The sequence below is a fragment of the Prionailurus bengalensis genome, chromosome A1 (assembly GCF_016509475.1).
Source record: "Prionailurus bengalensis isolate Pbe53 chromosome A1, Fcat_Pben_1.1_paternal_pri, whole genome shotgun sequence".
In the NCBI taxonomy this organism is placed as follows: domain Eukaryota; kingdom Metazoa; phylum Chordata; class Mammalia; order Carnivora; family Felidae; genus Prionailurus; species Prionailurus bengalensis.
In genome coordinates, this window is record NC_057343.1 from 11,042,921 (window position 1) to 11,061,383 (window position 18,463).

Consider the following 18,463-nt stretch of genomic DNA (forward strand, 5'->3'; position numbering starts at 1 on the left):
ATCATTAAGATTTCCCACCAGACCCGCTGCAGCAGTGCGAAGGGCCCTACAGAAGACGTTTCCTCTTCTCCTTCTCGGCCGTCCAGTTTTTTTCCGGGCTGGGCGAGGACGGGGAAACTGCAGAGCCCGGAGCCCCGGAGCCCAGGCTCCGCGCGCGCCGTGCCCGCAGGAAGCCTCGCCCAGCCCGGGACCCCACCCTCCCGCGGCGCCCCTGGAGGGAGCCGGCCGCCGCGCGCGCCACCAGCGCGGGAGGGGCGCGGCGCGCGGGGGCGGAGCCAGCGACTGGCTCAGCCAATCCCGGCGGCGGCGCGTCCCGGGGGTCCGCGGCTCGCCGAGCGCGCAGGGGGCGGGGCTCCGCTTGACAGTGGCGGTCGCCGGGCAGCGGAGTCGGGAGCCGCGCGCGGAGCGCAGCGCGGGGAGCGCGAGCGGCTCGGGCGGCGGCGGCGGCGGTGGCCGGTCCCCGCCGGATCCGGCTGTGGGCGCCGCGAAGTAGCCCTCCGCAGCGGCGGCGGCGGCGGCGTGCGGGCGATGCTGCTGGTCTCTCCGGGCGCCGGTGTCCTGGCCTCTTCCTAAAGGTACCCAGCCCCGCTCGCCCCCTCGCCCAGGGCACCGCAGCGCCCGGCAAGTGGCTTTGTGAAGCTCGAAGCTCCCCGGACCGAGGGGTGGGCTGGGAGCGGGGTGGGTGGGGCAGGGCGGGGCTGCGCGGTCCGGGCCGCTTTCCCCGTGAGGAAGAGGGTGGGGGCAGAGGGAAGCGGGGTTGGCGGGTGGGGTGGGGTGGGGTGGGGAGGAGGGCTGTCTCCCGGCAGCAGCTGGCTGCATCCCCATCGTCCATCCTCCTCCCGTCTCCATGTGCTTCGGAAAGAGGTTTTGTGCCAGGAGAAAGTTGGAGGCTGAGACTTGAGGAGCCAGACTCTGCGGCCCCTGAGGCCCGCACCCTTAAAGAGCGTGGGAGCACCCTGTCGGGAAGGTCTGGGTTCTGAACAGGGCCATGCAGGAACCCATGCCCCTTTCCGACCCTAGCAGCATTCCTGACGCAGGCCCTTGCTTGAGGAAATTCCTCTGTGGGAATCCCCCGTGGGGAGGGGCTTTCGGGTACAGAGCATCCACAACTCACACGTTATTATCGCTTGAAAACAGTACTCTCTCCCCTAGAACGTTCTCTCCCCTAGAACGGGCGCCACCAGCATCTATGCTGTAAGAGCATCAAAAATTGAAGTCGGACCTCGAATTAAAGACCCCTAAACACCCGTGTGTCCAAGGTGCCAATGATTACCTCTGTCAAATCTTGACTAGTTTCTTACTGCCATATGCTTCCAATCAGCTTTCCCTGAGAGCTGGGCGGGTGCTGTGGAGCACAGGAAAGGGAGGAGAAGTTACAGCCCGGCTGTTAGGGTGGGAGGTGGCAGCAAAGAATACCGAACACGTGTACCCACTTGAAGATAGGAGAAAGTTTCAACCTTCAAAATAAAGTGGGTTAGGTGGGGATTATTTGCTTTACAAAACTTCCTCTCATCCAGAGAAACGATTAGAGTTAGAACTGAGTTTTACACAAGATTGTGGCAACAGGCCTATCATCAAGTGGCTCAGAGTCGATTGAGGGGGTAATCAGGCCGATACCACGTTGACTTGAAATTAGCAGATCTCAGCAAATATATGCAGATTCTGTTTAATTCTGATTAACCTTTCTGATCATATTGGTGGATTACCAGGTTTACTTTATTCATTTCTAACCAAGACATATTCACACCAAAAGACAACTTCATAATACCATTTTGTGCCCTAAAGACGCCCTTAGCTAAGGATATGGACATCCTCTTCTGGTTCATATGATTTATCCCCTACACCGGTAACATAACTTCTCTAAGTACGTTTACATCATAAAGAGAAGGAAACTTCCTTAGTGGTGACACAACAGTATCCAAATAAATACTGAGCACACATACTAAGTGTTTTTACCTATACAATTACTTTAAATCTCACAGGCACCCTGATGAGATATTATTACCCTGTTTCAGAGACTAAGGAGATTATGTAAAGTTGCCCCAAGATTATGTGGGAAGTAAGTGATAGAGGTGGGATTTGAACCCGGATCTGTTTGATTCCTTACCCGTGCTCTTTACCACTACCCTATGCTATCTCCCAGCCCCCTTGAAAGAGAATTGCCATTTTATAATATACTAGGAAATCAAAATATGGCAAATGCTATCTCCACTGGCTTCCTGGATCAAACCCCTTCATAGATTGTTTTGTCCCTCTGGGAACCCAACACTGCGTCCAACAAGTATTCCTTTCACCAAAGGGCAACATCAGGAACTCCCCAGACACCCTCTAAGCACCACTCCCCAGCATGTAAATCAGATGGAAATCTCCAGACATCTAAACCCCTTGTCCCTTCAGAGAAGTTGGCTCTGGAAGACAGGTAATCAAGTGTTTCTCTCACTGCCACTTAAGGAGCAATCTCTACTCTCTCAGTCATCCAAGTCTGTTTTAACTCTGCACATATAAGTACACACCACCAGTTGGCAGGAATACATCCCCTGCAGTGTTCACACTGGCACACTCATCTTCCTGTACCAACTGTCAGAGAATTCCTGACACAGGCCAGGCTACTTAAAAGGAAAAACTGAAACAGAGCCCTTGGGGATGGTGGTGTTAGTCTAGGGAATCCCTGAATTCTCTGAGGCTTACCAGAAAGGAAATTAACATAGGGCCGCAGCGGCAGGAAGCAGGCCTTCCCCGTAGTGTGAAATGCCTTGTATATGGTGTAGCCCATTGTCAACACTACTGAAGATATCTGTTCACCATATAGAAACTCGTTTACCTGTTATCTGGGTGATGGGTGCAGCTACACATCTATTTCTGTTTCAGTTACTTGCTGTACTAACACAGTTGTCACTTGGCTGAATGGTAGCAAACACTGATGTCGCAGGTGTGACAGAGTTTTGAAGCTGTGCTTAAAACTTGTGTCTGTTATGATAATCGACATTCTTTTATCATTTTATTTCTCCTCCCTAGGTGAATGTGTGTGTGTGTGTGTGTGTGTGTGTGTGTGTGTGCGTTCTCTCCCGTGGTATAGTTTTCAATTCTCTTCTCTCTGATTCCAAAATGATTTGAAGTTCCAAGCCTAAAGAGAAATAGATGCATTTTTGAGCTGAGGCCATATGCTGCCTGGAAACATATCCCTGTAGTTGGCATTTTACTCATGTTACTCTAGTGCTAAGAACCTCAAAGTCCCGAATGCATGCTTTGGGATTGCAAATGGACTCTCCTGTCTAATTATTTCACTCCATCCCCTGAAGCAGTTGGAAGGTTTGAGTTTAGAACACAGCCCCAGCACCTCCCCTCTAAATTCTCTAAACTGCCAAAAACTGGAGCAGCGCTAATTAAAGTTGGGAAACTAGAACATGAGGTTTGCTCATTGTCACGCTTTTGCACCAGAATGGGAAATATACCAAAAACTTTGTTGGGCATACGGAGTGACGTAGACTTGTTTAACATGACCAGTGATCTGCAAAACTATCTGACATTACGCAGTTTGCTTAAAGTTGGGTTCGTGCAAATACCTCATTAGGTTAAGACCGTCCAGTATCAACAAACTTCTACTCTGCATTCTATCCTGTGTATAAAACTTCTCATTCACTGGCCATCCATTTTTATTTCCATATTTCATCAAATCTAAAATATCAACAGTTATATAGCATCATTTTTATGTTGTACGAGAAGAAAAAGAAAATACTGCCGATTGTATTATAACATGCAGGCCATCTTAATAGCCGTCTTCCATGACATCGTGTGGATTTGTTACGCCACCCTCTTACTGCTTTCGAGTCTCCATTTCTATCAAGGGTTTTGGTACATTTTTCTGCTCATACCATCATTAATTAGCACTGCTTCCCTAAGCAATGTGTGATAGACAGTGGGTTTGCATATATCTCAGTAACAGACCGTAACAGACTCCTCTTCTGTGTCTTTCTTTTTTTCAATCTGGTGAAGCATTTGGATCTTGCTTTGCAAGGTAGTACGGAAATGTCAAACAAAGACAAATGTTTCCCTGAGTGATATAACATTTAAGCCCCACTGCTCTGTTTCGGTGCGGTAGCGCATACATAGTAACATCTTTTTTTGGTGCCAAATCATAGTGGGATCTTTTCAGAAAAAACCATTTAAATGGCAATTAAACAGAACACCTGCAGTGCCAACTATGCCCATAATTTAGGAGAAGTGCTACCAAAATGAATAGCTGTGACCATGTTTATGCATGTGCAGAGCACTGACAGCGGTGTGACAACTACTGCCAAGTTGTCACCGTCAATATTGAGACACATCCCGATTTTGGAGATGTTAAAATGTGAAAAAAAAAAAATGAACCTTATCAATGAACTATGCTAATCTGTGCCTACTGAATTTCATGAAGCCTGTTGATTCGTTCATTCACATGGTCCCTCGTTTTGTGAGACCAAGCTCCAGGAGGGCAAGGACTTTTTCTGTCTTATTCTTAACTCCATGTGCCAGACATGTAGGAGAGTCCGTGGCACAGAGTTGATGTGGTCAGTAAATGTCCATGGAATAAGTGAGTGGCTATCCTCCCATGGAAGGCATGGAGACACAGACATCAGGCGGCTCACTACTCTCCTGCTGGTTGGAAGACATAGTCTTAAAAGTATGACATCGACAGAAATGCTAGACATAGGAAAAGGGTACAGGCCAGAATTAAGTCCTCGATTTTGTTTACAGACCCCTGTACAAAGCACTTCATGCCATTACAAAAACGACCCCAGGATAGAAGAAATTCCACTGTGGCTTCATTCATCTTTGACCAATGAAAGAATGTATGACGTCGTAACACCTTGATTCTCTCACACGATCCCAAATCGTAAGTTGCTTGAATTTTATGCCTGGTGCAATGTCATGCATTTGTCCTCTTGGACATTGGACAGAAACCGGAATTAATAGGTACATGCTTTTCCTTCAGTAAGCTCCTCTGAGACAGAAATCCGGTGCTGGTGACCTTGTCTGGATGTGCATCTCTGAGAGAAAAAATTATTTAAATTTATTTATATTTGTGTTTGTATACACACACACACACTTTTAAGGCCTTTCCTTACAGTCCACTTTTTAACTACCACCCCCCGCCAAAAAAAGGCCATCCTGACACTTTGACAAAGAAACAGACAAAAAGGAAACAGACAAGAAGGAAACCTTGATAGGAATGTAGACCTCTGTCTGTCATGCTCCTGCCTCCTCACTGCTCCCTAGGCAAGCAGAATGTACTTCTAGGCCAAACAGGAAGCTATGTGAGGATGCGACGAAGGAAAGGCTGGGAAGCTTAGCTTAGCAAGCTCCAAAGCGATCCTGAGGACCCCAAAGTTGACAGTTAGCGTTGCCCAAATAACCCCATGGTCTGTGAGTGAAACAGCCGGTCCTGCGAAGATACGTCCCAATTCTCGTTCAGTGAAATGTGAGACCTCCGAAACCCCTATGTAACCAGCTAAGGTCACTTGTAGGTTTCTAAGACACATTTAGTGTGCTTGCTTGGGGGAGAATGAATGGCGTGTGTTTCTCCCCACGTACAGGCAAAGCGGTGTGTGCCGTGACGGGACATGGCAGATAGGCCAGAGCTGTCTCTTTCACCTATTAGAAAATAATTATTAATTAAATTAAATCCTTTTGGCTTTCCACTAAAGGGACTTCTGTATAATTATGTCTATTAAGCGTTGTTAACATGAGCCAGACAAATGACAAAAATAACTTAAAACTTGCTTTTACTGAACACACAGGGTGGGATAAAAGAAAAACAGAATAATCTTAGATGCCAGTTCTATGATTGTGTGGGATGTTTCAGTAAGGTTGGTAAGACATGCGGACATGGAAATGACTGTCATGAAGGGAAGAGTTTGTTATGCTCACAGGTCCCTAAAAGCAGTAAGCACATGTGTCGTGCAGGGCTACGTGGAAGTGGAGGGAGTGATGATGAATGTGGGCAAGAGAAGATACAGAAGGAGCAGGGCAAGCGAACTTAGGGCTGGATAATTTCAGAGAGCTTTGGGGCATAGAAGCTGTCCCTGGTTATCTGGTACCTGGCCCTGGGGTGATTAGGGCAGGTGGACAGCCACGCTTAGTGTGAGAAGGACGGGCTCTGGACTGCTGGTTTGCGTCTGAAAGGCACATCGGAAGGCCAATTACTTATCCCTAGGAATTAGCTCACTCTGGGAGGGACAATCCCTGCAGGGTCATCAAGGCCCAAAGATGCCAAAGCATCAGGATACGGAGAAGAAAAGACATGCTTAATAAATGGGGATTTTAAAAATAGTCCAGTAATGAATTAGGTCCGTGTACACATGGAGCATTCAGCCAAATGTGCAGAAATGCCCAGCTCAGGGTCTGACACATGGTACTCACCCAGCAAACATTAATTAAATCTGAGTTGTGGTGCCAGATGGTCCAGCCATGCTCACAGTCCGCCTCTGCTGCATATTGCAGTCAGGTGTGCAGTGCTCATCTTGAGAAAAAGAAAACAACGGGGACGCACGCTACACAAAGGGTCCCCAGATGAAAAATGAGCCACCCAGGATGAGGAGGAGGCAAGAAAGTTGTTAAAAACATAAATGAGCTCTTAGGCAAATACATCCTTAACTCTAAGATCTTAAAATCTGCAAGGTAATTGTATGTTTGGGGTAATTCCTTAATCACTGTGGATTTGGAATATCAATAAAAGTCAGGAAACATGAAGGTTGCCGGCAACCTGTAGAAAGGTTGCTTCTGAGTAGAACTGGAGTTGCAAAGTGAATTGTGTATTGTAAATGTTGTGCTCAGGAGCACACTTCTAAATGTGAGCTACTCAAAATAGCATCAAACATACTCCTGGTGTGGTGACAGGTCTAGGCATAGGATGTGTATCATGCACCTGTACTTCCAGGATGTTGATGGAGGGTGGCGATGAGTGGGATGGATGCCGGGTGAGACTCAAGACATTCCTTAAAAAAAATTATTGTAGTATAGCTGACACACAATGTTACATTAGTCTTAGGTGTACAGCATAGTGATTGGACAAGTCTATACATTATGCTGTGCTTACTACAAGTGTAGCTACTATCTGTCACAGTGCAACACTATTACAATACATTATATTCTCTATGCTGTACCTTTCATTCCGGTGACTTAGTCCCCAGCTGGAAGCCTGTACCTCCTGATCCCCTTCACCCATTTTGCCCATCTTCCTGCTCCCCTCTCCTCTGGCAACCATTAGTTTCTTCTCTGTATTTATGGGTCTGTTTCTGCTTTTTGTTTGTTTTTTGGATTTCTCATGTAAGTGATATCACATGGTACTTGTCTTTCCCTGACTTATTTCACTAAGCATAATGCCCTCTAGGTCCATCCATGGTAGCAGATAACAAGATCTTACTCCTTTTTATGGCTGAATAATGTTTGTGTGTGTGTGTGTGTGTGTGTGTGTGTGTGTGTGTGTGTATCATGTCACATCTTCTGTATCCATTCATCTCGATGGACACTTGAGTTGCTTCCATATTGAAGACATGGCTTGCTCTTTATGATGAATGTCAGGAGTACAGGAGGGTACAAGTGTTAGGGCTTACAGCTAAGTAAATTGGATGAGTTGTTGCAGTGGTCAACCTCATGACTTCTCTCTAAGTGGTCGATTAATGATTACAATGTCTTTGAAGCCCAATGACTTTTTCCTCTAATCTTGATCAGGCATGTTAAGAAATAATAACGAAAACATACGCAGGACGTTCGTCTAATATTAGAAGGGTAGTTTCTTCAGTGAGAACTGAGATTGCCTTCTGCTTACAATTATTTAAATTTGTGGCTGTGCACACATCTCCTTTGCATTGTGTAAGAGCTTATCTATGTTGATGGAAATTGTAGGGATGTTTTCACTGGAGTACAGCTGCTCCCCCATTGTGTTTCCAAACTGACATCATGACTCTTTAATTAAAGTTGCAATATTAGCCTAAACTGGACAATGAAGGATTTTCTGCCTGGTTTATGTTGCTGACCTAGATTTGTTGTTGGTCAGGACAGTCCTTGGGTTTATCTACATCAGTGAAGAAATGTCTCTTAACCTAATATACATTTTGAAATCCAGGCTTTTATATCCTTTTGAATTCTGATTTTGTACACAACTTAGGCCCATGTGAAAATGGAGTATTCAGTCAAATGAGATGATAATGTGCAGAAACATCTGAATTGTCAAAAAAAAGTGGGGGGGGGGACAATTTCATCTACATAAGTGCTGCATCTTGCTTTCAACATCAGTGATACTAGTCCTTTGGTTCCTGGAGCCCTTTCTTTGTGTTGATAATTATAAGTGAGTCCCCATAATGGGAGGGTGAGGTGGGAGGGGGTAGCCTTCCTGGAGCTGTTCTAGGTATTTCCATTCTATTTTAGCTTTAACCTTAATGAATTTGAATTGCACTCTTTTGGAGTGGAGTGGAAAGAGGCATATCCTTGCTTATCTTTTCAGCCCTAGAGCCTAGAAAAGTACCCATAAATAGTAGAAGCTTAATAATATTTGGTGATTTAAAATATATTGTTTAGTTGACGCAGGAATTTCCACCCTTCTTTGGCTGGAAGATTCTTATTAATTATGAAATAAAAGTCTCACATAATACGTTATAATTTGACAGTTAAATCATCTACGGTGAAGAACCAAACACATCAAAACTGAAATTTTAACAAATAGAAGTCATTAAGGTAAATTTGATATAACAAAATTAAAAAATCTATTATAAATGACCATTATTAAAATTCTCTGGTATTGGACTGAAAACTAGACAGATAAAAAACAATCATAGAAATTCCAGATTTTGATTTAGATTGCCTAGGGAACCTAATTTAAGACACACACATAAGCAACACAACTTTGAAGAAAAGGTCAATTACTTAGTGAAGTTTGCTAGAACAATAGAATGACAGTTTCAAGAAGAGAAAACAGTAAGGAAAAGAAAAACATATTCTGGTCATAACCAAATACAGGTTTCCCCTGCTATGGAGAGTGTTCCTACGTAACTTTTGTAAGGCAAGGTAGCGCGAAGTGAAAAAGCAATTACCATCTTGTAAGAGTGAAAATCGTCTTCAAATTTCTTTTGGTTAGTGAAAATAAGTACTAATGTAGATCTATTGTAAAAGCCAAGTGTTTTGGATAACAGAGGAAACCTGTATTAGAATACATTTCAGCTAAGCCACAGTGCTGAATGTTGGAGGAAAAAACAGAAATACCGTAATGATGGATACTTGTCTGTCTGTGTGTATATATGTATATGTATGTATGTATATATATATTTTTTTCCAGACTCACAGAGCATACAACACCAAGAGTGAACCATCATCTAAACAGTGGACTTTGGGTGATAACAGGGTATCCATGTCGCTTCATCAGTTACAACAAATATACCACTCTGGTGGGGAATATTGATACTGGGGGAGCCTCTGCATGTGTGGGGCAGGGTCATATGGTAGATCTCTGCACTGATCCCTCAATTTTGCTGTGAATCTAAAACTGCTCTAAAAAAACACAGTCTTAATATAAAAGAAAAACAAAAACAAAGGAAGGGAGGGAAGGAAGAAAAGGAGGGAGAGGGTAAGGAAGGGAGGGAGGGAAGACAAGCAAAGTAATGTATTTATCACAGGTCTGAAGGCAGTGAAGACTTTTCGGGATGTTTATGCCATCTTACAAAAGACACGCATTAGAATATAGAACACTGAAAAGGGTTTAAGAACGGAAACAACAATAAAATAATTCTATAAGGAAAGATGACAGAATGAGAAAGAACATGGGTAATAAAAACTTATCTAAAATATGTAAGGGGGCACCTGGCTGGCTCAGTCGGAAGATCATGTGACTCTTGATCTTGGAGTTGTGAGTTCCAGCTCCACTTTGGGTGTAGAGATTACTTAAATAAATAAATAAAAATAAACTTTATAAAATATGTAAGGAGTTGATATGAACATAAGGATATATGGCATGAGCACTCAGATTCTAGTTCGTGGGGTTGAGGGAGATAAGCAGACATTTTGGATACTGAAACACAAATGTTAGATCATCACACGATATGTCCAGAGCATAAAACACATCCATTAATTGCCACCACGTAAAGGTGTAGTTTGTGCTTTGACAAAAATCAAAAGTGATTTGGAAAGTGGGAAATCTGTGTCGACTGACTTCTTTTTCATTTGTTGAATTAGTAAAACAAAAATAATAATAATAATCCTTGAACCACCACTGAAGAAGTTGGATCATAGTGACTTTATTCAGAAACCGCTTGAGACAGAATTATATATCAGGACTGTCTTCTTTACTTAGATGTTTTTCCAGACAATAGAAACAAATCCAACAACAGACTTCAGTGTGGACACTCAATAGACTCCAACAGCATGTTAGACAGTGTCTTCACTTTAGTTGTATCTGTTAAAAGCACACTTACCGAAACAGCACTTAAGAGTTTGGAATTTGGTCTCACGTGTCCAAAACTGCACTTGAAGTTTTGAAATTTGGTCTCAGTCTTCACAAAATGTTCACGCTAGCATTGTTTTCTTGTTTCTGTAGAAACTACAGGGGGAAACTCTGTCTCTGTGAGCACTGTCTGGGAATGGAAAATAATTTTCTTGACTATGAAAATGATCAGAATGAAGGTTGGAGGTCTCTTGAGCAGTGGCTGCCTCATGTTGGGTATTTTTTGGAAGGGGAAGAGCTTTGATTCAGACTGACCTGGACTTGTCCTGTCCCTTCAGCCACAGAATGAGAAGTGAATCAACACCTGTTGAAGGCTAACTGTGTGGCTAGTACCAAGCTAATGGCATTACATTCTCTCCTCACCTCATTTAACCCCCGCAGCAGCCCCTGCATAATAGACCCTGTTATCATCTCTATTTCACAGATTAGGAAACCGAAGAACCAGCAGGTTAGATATTTCGCCCAGTGCCACCCTGATAGCAAGTGGAGAGGTTGAGAGAAGAACTCAGAGTGTCTGACCCCAGAATCATGAATTTAAGCACCTGTGTAATACTCCCAGGTTGTGTGCTTAATTAACATCCGTAAGTCTTCGCTTCCTTGTCTGTAAAATGGGGTCATTGATTTCTACTGGGCAACTTTGTTGTGAGTTTGCAAGAGAATATATATAAAATATCTAGTGCCCTAATGGCCTGGTACAGAGTAGTTGCCTGTTGTTATTGCTGCTTTTGTTGCTTTTGTTAACGACTGTAATGTGATAGTCTAGTGAAAGTCCTAGCTATTTTTGTCTCTCAAATTTAGCCCAGTCATATCCATTACTATGGCAACCATTCTATCAAGCCATTCACCATCACAGCTATAGGAACTTCCTTGCTGGCACCCGTAAGTCCAGTCTAGAAACTCTTTCTACTGCAGAACCTATCTTTTCTGCCTTACATGGAGTGCCTAGATGAGTAGGAAGCAGCAGAAGTGGAAACAGAAAGACTTCAAGGGGGGCGGGCACAGATCAGCATTATTCTTTGCAGGAATTATCTGCACTCACTCAGCAAAAACAGTGGAACTAAATCTACCAAAAGTAGAATGGGAGGGAAGTTTCGACTCAACACTCTGATACCAAGAATTGGGGAACCTTCATTTGCTATATTTTGAGTCCTGAATATGTTATCTTCTCAAGCAAGAAAAAAACCGTTGGCAACCCTAAGTTTACTCGTGAAGCAATGACTAAATAGAGTGCATTTAATTACAGATTCCATGAGTTCTGAAGTAGCAGATCTTAAATATTCTTGTAAATATATTGTAGCAAGTGAAAACTACACATTGTATTCCTCCTGGCTTTTCCGAAGGAGATCCTGGGGCATCCACGTAGGAGTTTTTAGAAATCAATTATGAATTGCTCTTTTATTCTCACAGGTTTAGCACCTTAGCTATGTGACATCTGATTAATACATTAAAAATATTTTAATGCATTTAAAATATGTTTCAGTATTAATGTTATTAAAATATTTTTATTATACAACTGTTGTGTTCAGTGTTGAAAAATTTAAGGATTTAGTTAAGCAAATAGAAGAAAATAAAAGCCATCCATAATCCCACCTCTTCAGTGTGATCCCTGTTTGCATTTTTCATATTCCCTTCTGTATTTCTTTTTTTCACACGTATTGTTTACAAAAAAAAAAAAATGGAATCATTTAATATACTGTCTTGTAAGTTACTTTTGTCAGCTAACACAATTTACCCCAAATATCCTTCCGTGGTAGTAAATCATTACATAGATTTTCAGACAAACTGAAAGTTGTCAGACCTTGGTCCTGTGTTTTGAGACACTCTAAGCCTCCACTTAGCCCCAAGGCTGAGGACTGTGTCCGTATCTGCACAAGACATACCCCTATCTAGAGGAGTTTTAGAGTAGCCCGAGTGGGATTTCACCTGCAAAATGAGAGCTCTACATCCGGACTCCTACCTCTGCCTGGTCTTGGTGTTCGTGTTATCATGAGCTTCCTATTATTTTCATCACCTACGGGGGGGTCTCAGAGTCATCCTGGTGATTCTGACATGGAAGCGCAAATGAGCTTTTTCTGCTTCGCATCCTCTGACAGATGAATGTCAGGAGACACACAGCCCTGCCAACCGGCCCCTTAAAACCAAGCCCATCTGCCGATCAAAAGCTGCCATTCGGAGTGCTGACACCCTCCCTCCGCATCTTATGATTTTAATTTCCACAGCTGACTCTCAATTACCGCTTCTCCCGGGAGCGGAGATGCCAACGATAATTGAAACCCACAGATAATAACCAAACTTTATGATAGTTTAAATCTCCTCCCCATCCATCTTGCAGGCAGAGCTGCTCACAAATGGACTGATTAGAGTTTCTCCTCCTTTTATTTTTCCTGATTAGCCCCTGATTCACAGCCTAATGAGCAATGAGGTAGCCAAAATTTGGTTTCCAGAGAGACCAGCAGAACCAGCCTGTCTTTATGTTCCTACGGTTGAGTATATCAGTCTTTGAAACCTTCAGTGTCTTCACTGTGAAAAGCACTAAGCGAGGGGTTTTGTACTATTAGAATCAGGCAGATACTGTCCCTTCTTGGTTCTTTATCCAAATGTTTTGCCCAGGAGCATATAAATTGCTTTTTTTTCTATCTTGGTTCTCCAAAACCATCAAAGCTTTTCAAACAAGTTCCAACTAATTGATATTCCTTTATTTAAAAAAATAAATACTAACTGGGACGCCTGGATGGCTCAGTCTGTTAAGCATCCAGCTTTGGCTTAGCTCGTGATCTTGCGGATCATGAGTTCAAGCCCCGTGTCAGGCTCCGCACTGACAGCTCGGGGCCTGGAGCCTGCTTTGGATTCTGTGTCTCCCTCTCTCTCTGCCCCTCCCCCCTTGCGCTCTGTCTCTCTCCCTCTCTCAAAAATAAACAAACATAAAAAAATTTTTAAAAATACTAGCTTAAGCTCCTCTTTCATCAGTCTGCCACCTTACCTCCATTCTCTTGCAAAATACATACATATTTGTATGTACATGTGTGCATACACATATATGGAATACACACGAACACACGTTTTTAAAAATGAATCAGAGCCACTATTCTGCAACCTCCTATATTTTTTGTCTTTTACCTTCTCCACCAAGGGGCACGGAGCCTTTAAATCACCAGCAGCCAAGTGTGGCGCCATGAATGCCAGCACCCTCTCCTTCCTGACCAGCACAGGGCACCTACTTCACCTCTTTAGCCCTCTCCCCTCCAACTTCAAGTCCTCTGTCAGCATTTCCATTTCTCTTCTGCCCCTTCTTTCCTTCTGGACAATGTCTTTTTCTATTTCCCTGACTTTTTTGTCCTCAACAAGGACATGTGAGGTATCTCACTTTAAGACCATGGTATTCTGTGACCATCACGGCTGTTAAAGTCTCCTGAAACAGCACGCTACCTATTTACAAGACTCTCTTCCTCAAAGGTCATTGGACATTTGGCTGTCCAGGCATTCTCGAAGCTAGTTGGGTTGTATAACTGGAAGAAAGGGTTACTGCCGTCTGGTTACATCATAGATGCTGAGAAGGGCCATTTTGATTTAGGCATTGCAGCACACTTACTTCTGAGCATATTTCCCCATCTTTGCTTCATAAGTAGTTTATTTCTTCACAGTAGTAGTGATTCAGGCCCTGTGGGACCACTCCAGCCTATTTGAATAAGCTATCAATAACATTAAAAGCCTTCCCAGACACTGATGTTGGCCAGCACTTACAGGCTAGTGCAAATTGGATGAGTGCCTTTTGGGTGTTTCCAGTTTCTCCTCGGTGTTTGTTAAACAGCTGGGCATTTATCAGAAATGTCCATTGGACACAGACACATTATAGTATACATTTACTTGTATACTATACATTTAATTGTATTTTGACTGAAACTTGATTCAGTAGAATCAAGTAGAACTTGATTTCTTGTTGGATCATGTCCTTAGCACCGGAAAGGAATCCTGGAAGCACTGAATAGAAATTGTATGTGAATTATCCCCGTTGACAGAGGACAGTCAGACTGGCACAGCCCCCAGACCGGGTGTGAGGACTGTTGATTAGGAGACAGAGAGGGGGAGCCCAGGGTCTGTGCCCTCCTGCTCTCATCTCCCGCCTGACACAGCACCCCAGGCCCACCGACCCAGCCAAGGGCCAACGCCAGCTGGACCCTGGATTACACAGAAAGGAACAATTCAAAGCTAACCAGGGGCCTGGGGGAAATGGTGGCAGCACTCTTGACTTCATTTGTATCTTGGATGAGATTCAGGACATCAGTGATTTCTCCCTTGAAATTTGTGTGAAAATTGCCTGGGCAACATGTATCTTTTCTTTCTTTTTCTTTACTTTTTTTTTTTTTTTCTTTTTTTGGAAGAGAGTCTATGGCTTTGACCAAGTTCTTACAGGAATCCATGACTAAAAAATAAGTGGTTGAGAACGTCAGTTCTGTTTTTTCTCCCTAGTCTATAATAGCCTCTTCTTTGCTAATGGTGAGTTTTATTCGAGTTGTCCTGAAAGGAAAGAAGTTTGAGATGTTCTAAATCTCCCAAGTTCATCATCCACAGCCAGGGGAAGGGGTGCTTTTAATCCCAAACCCTTACCTTCCTGAGCACCCAGTGAATCCAAGAAATTACAGAATTGGAGGGGGGCCACTCTAGTAAGGTTGAACAGTATGGAGGGTGATACCGTGCACTTGCCAATGTGGTCTGACAGCTGCGGGAAGATGCTCACTGGCATAGCTGAGCGGGCAAACTGGGCTGCCATCCCAGTGAACAGGTTCTGTGAATGGACCTTTAATATTTGGGCTCAGGTGGGCATAAATTCCCACAACTTTGTCTTTAGCGCTAGACAGCTGAAGGTCCAAATACACCTTCAGATCCTAAATTCTAACATACAGCCTAACACAGTAGTTTAAAAACCGTATGAGGTTTTGAATCATAAGTGCAATGAAAATTGATGATACTCATTTTGTTTTCCACTCAGAGCGGAAGTTCCTCAAGAGTAATGATACTGGTCAGTGGGAAGAATGGGTGCCTGACATATATATAAACTAAACAGAATCCCCCTTTTGCAAAATGACTAATCTGAAATAATATAAAAGTGAAATCAAGTCATAACCAAGTCCTGGTTCAGATGCAGTTAGGTTTTTATGAGCTTAAGGACTGTCTTTTGTTGTGCCACACACTGTTTGTGATCAATTGACCAAACATGCATGCAGAACAAAGAATAAATATGTGATTTTTTTTATTTTTGGAAGTTCTCTATTAGTAACTTAATATCGGTATCATCATCATATCGCAGAGAATGCACAACCTTATTTTCTTTTTTTTTTTTTTTTTTATTTTTTTTTTCAACGTTTATTTATTTTGGGGACAGAGAGAGACAGAGCATGAACGGGGGAGGGGCAGAGAGCGAGGGAAACACAGAATCGGAAACAGGCTCCAGGCTCTGAGCCATCAGCCCAGAGCCTGACGCGGGGCTCGAACTCACGGACCGCGAGATCGTGACCTGGCTGAAGTCGGACGCTTAACCGACTGCGCCACCCAGGCGCCCCTCACAACCTTATTTTCAAGTGGGGATTCAGGGACACCTGGATGGCTCAGTTGGTTGAGTGTATGACTCTTGGTTTTGGCTCAGGTCATGATCCCAGAGTTGTGGGATCGAGCCCTGTGTCAGTTCCATGCTGAGTGTGGAACCTGCTTAAGATTCTCTCTCTTTCTCTCCTTGCCCCTTCCCCACTCATTCTCTCTCTCTCTCTCTCTCTCTCTCTCTCTCTCTCTCTCTCTTCCTCTCCCTCTCCCTCTCCCTCTCAAAAAACAAAAATTCTCTTCTGCTGAACTCTCAGGTCTGCTCATGTGTTTTATCTGTGAATTTGAGTGAAGTTTCTGGATTTTTGTGGATGGATTTACTTATTTGCCAAAGTTTGCAAGGTGGTCTCTATTTAACTGGAACATCCATTAGGTAAGAGGATGTGCTTTACTGAAAGGAGAAAGACCATCATTGAGGACTAACCAACCAAAGCAGAAGAAAGTGATGACAGACTGATGTTAATCTCATTATCATATAGTTGATTGTAAACCATTTCTGCTTAAGTGCCAAATAGATCCCTCTGTTTACAAATAGAGTGCTTCCTTTGGCATCAGCAGTAGCTTGGTGTGCCTTTTTTAAAGGGCTTGTGTAGAGTCTGTCACTTACTACTTTACAGTTACAATAAATTTCATTTATTTACCATTACAGGGGAACATGTTCTAAATATGTCTTTCTAAATTGGTTTTTCAGACAATTTAAGCCCACTTTGTTGAGTGTTCCTAAAACCAAGATCCTCACACTGTCTCCTGATACAGAGAGTACTGACGTTAACTTTCCCTTTTCTGGATGGCTTGGGCCATCTGTGTTAACAGGGGGAGGACCTTCTGGGGCTGTAAACCTGTGTATGTGGGACCATTTGTCCATTAAGCTAAATTACCCCAGATGTCTGTGCTTTCTGACTTTTTCACTCTGATTTTTATGGACCTTTTTCCTCCACAGATTGTCATGATTACTTTCCACAACTGTCAGAGTATTTAATATACAACCGTCCCCTGCAGTTACCTGGACGGCTCCACTCCTTTCTTATATAGCAAAGAGCACTTTAAAAATGCTGTTCTTTTAGACATACTAAGAGAGTGAGGATTGATGACACTTAATTCAGGGTGATGATGCTTATTGGTTTTAATTATTCTCAAAATGGATTTTGGCTAAAGAATAGCTTCTAATTCACTATAATAATGGAGGTAAAATTCTAAAATATATATTTCAATTTTTAAATTTTGAATTTGTAAGGGCAAAGTCTCTTATTCGCCTTCATCTGAAGTCAGTCTACTAATTGCACCTTGACCACAAATTTTGGCTCCATATATTTTGTATATGGTGTATTGTAAATAACACAAATGATAAAATAATGCAAATAAAAGAGCCAAAAAGGGAGATAAAATGGGAGAATTTACATCATTATGCATAGAAATGTAACTTTTCAATAAGTACAGAGAGATTCAAATATATTTAGAGTTGTATGTCTCCCAGTTTTAAGATACTGGCCACACACTAAATGGCTTGATGACTTGGTTTCTATATATATTCCTACAAAAATAATCTTTCCTAGTACATGCTTAATAATCAAAAACGTAATTTTTATTTATTTTCAATTCATTAATTCTTTTGTGGAATGGAGACAATGCCACCATTATTCATTACACCTCCCAACATTTATTTATTTCACAGTGCTTTCCTCAGCATTATAAATAGATACATTTTAGCCTGTAAACCAAATAAACCTCTACAGTTTGCTTGCTTAAAACTTCTATACAGTTCGGTGACAGTGGCTGTGAGACGTATAATGAGATGCTATGTAATGAAATTAAAATATATTTCAGTCAAATAGAAGAGTCTGGTCACTATAGAGGCTTCTTCTTTTGTCCTGGAGCACCATTTAAGGTCGTTTTGTTTTGTTTTGTTTTCACTTCCACACTAGAGTTGTTTGCAGGCTTTGTTTTCCACCAGTTGCCAGTCCCCTGGAGATATGGCAGGTGATCAACAAAGCTGATTATTCTGCGTGTGTAAAACCAGGTAATGGAGGTCCCCAAACCATTCTTCACCAGAACTATTTAGTTGCTTTTCTCTACAAATGAAGCTCATAGCATAGTTATAAATCGCTCGTTAGATCTTCAATGTGTTTGTGGAACACCATTTTTGTTTTCATGTTTTATTTATTCTATTTTACTTATTATTTCTCAGCCTATTTTATTCCAACAGGAAGAGGTACCAGTACTGCCTAAGTTCACTTTCCCTGATGTTTACCAAAATAACACACCTACCCACCTCCCTCACTTCTCAGTGAATCTGCTCTCGGGTTGACTGTGTGAAATCTCTGTCCAGTGGGGGAGAAGAGGCAGAGGCTCCAAACAGTGGTCACCAGCATGAGCGTTTGATTAGAGGGTTGACTCTGAAGG

General features: G+C 42.8%; 1 protein-coding gene across 1 annotated transcript in view; it reads left to right on the forward strand.

The window, feature by feature from the left end:
- The first annotated feature begins 365 nt into the window (after positions 1-365).
- Positions 366-18,463, forward strand: part of FRY (FRY microtubule binding protein) — a 445,796-nt gene continuing 427,698 nt past the window's right edge. The window contains exon 1 of the mRNA XM_043576463.1: positions 366-575. The gene's annotated coding sequence lies outside the window, so the exon portion shown is untranslated. The remainder of the gene's footprint in view (positions 576-18,463) is intronic.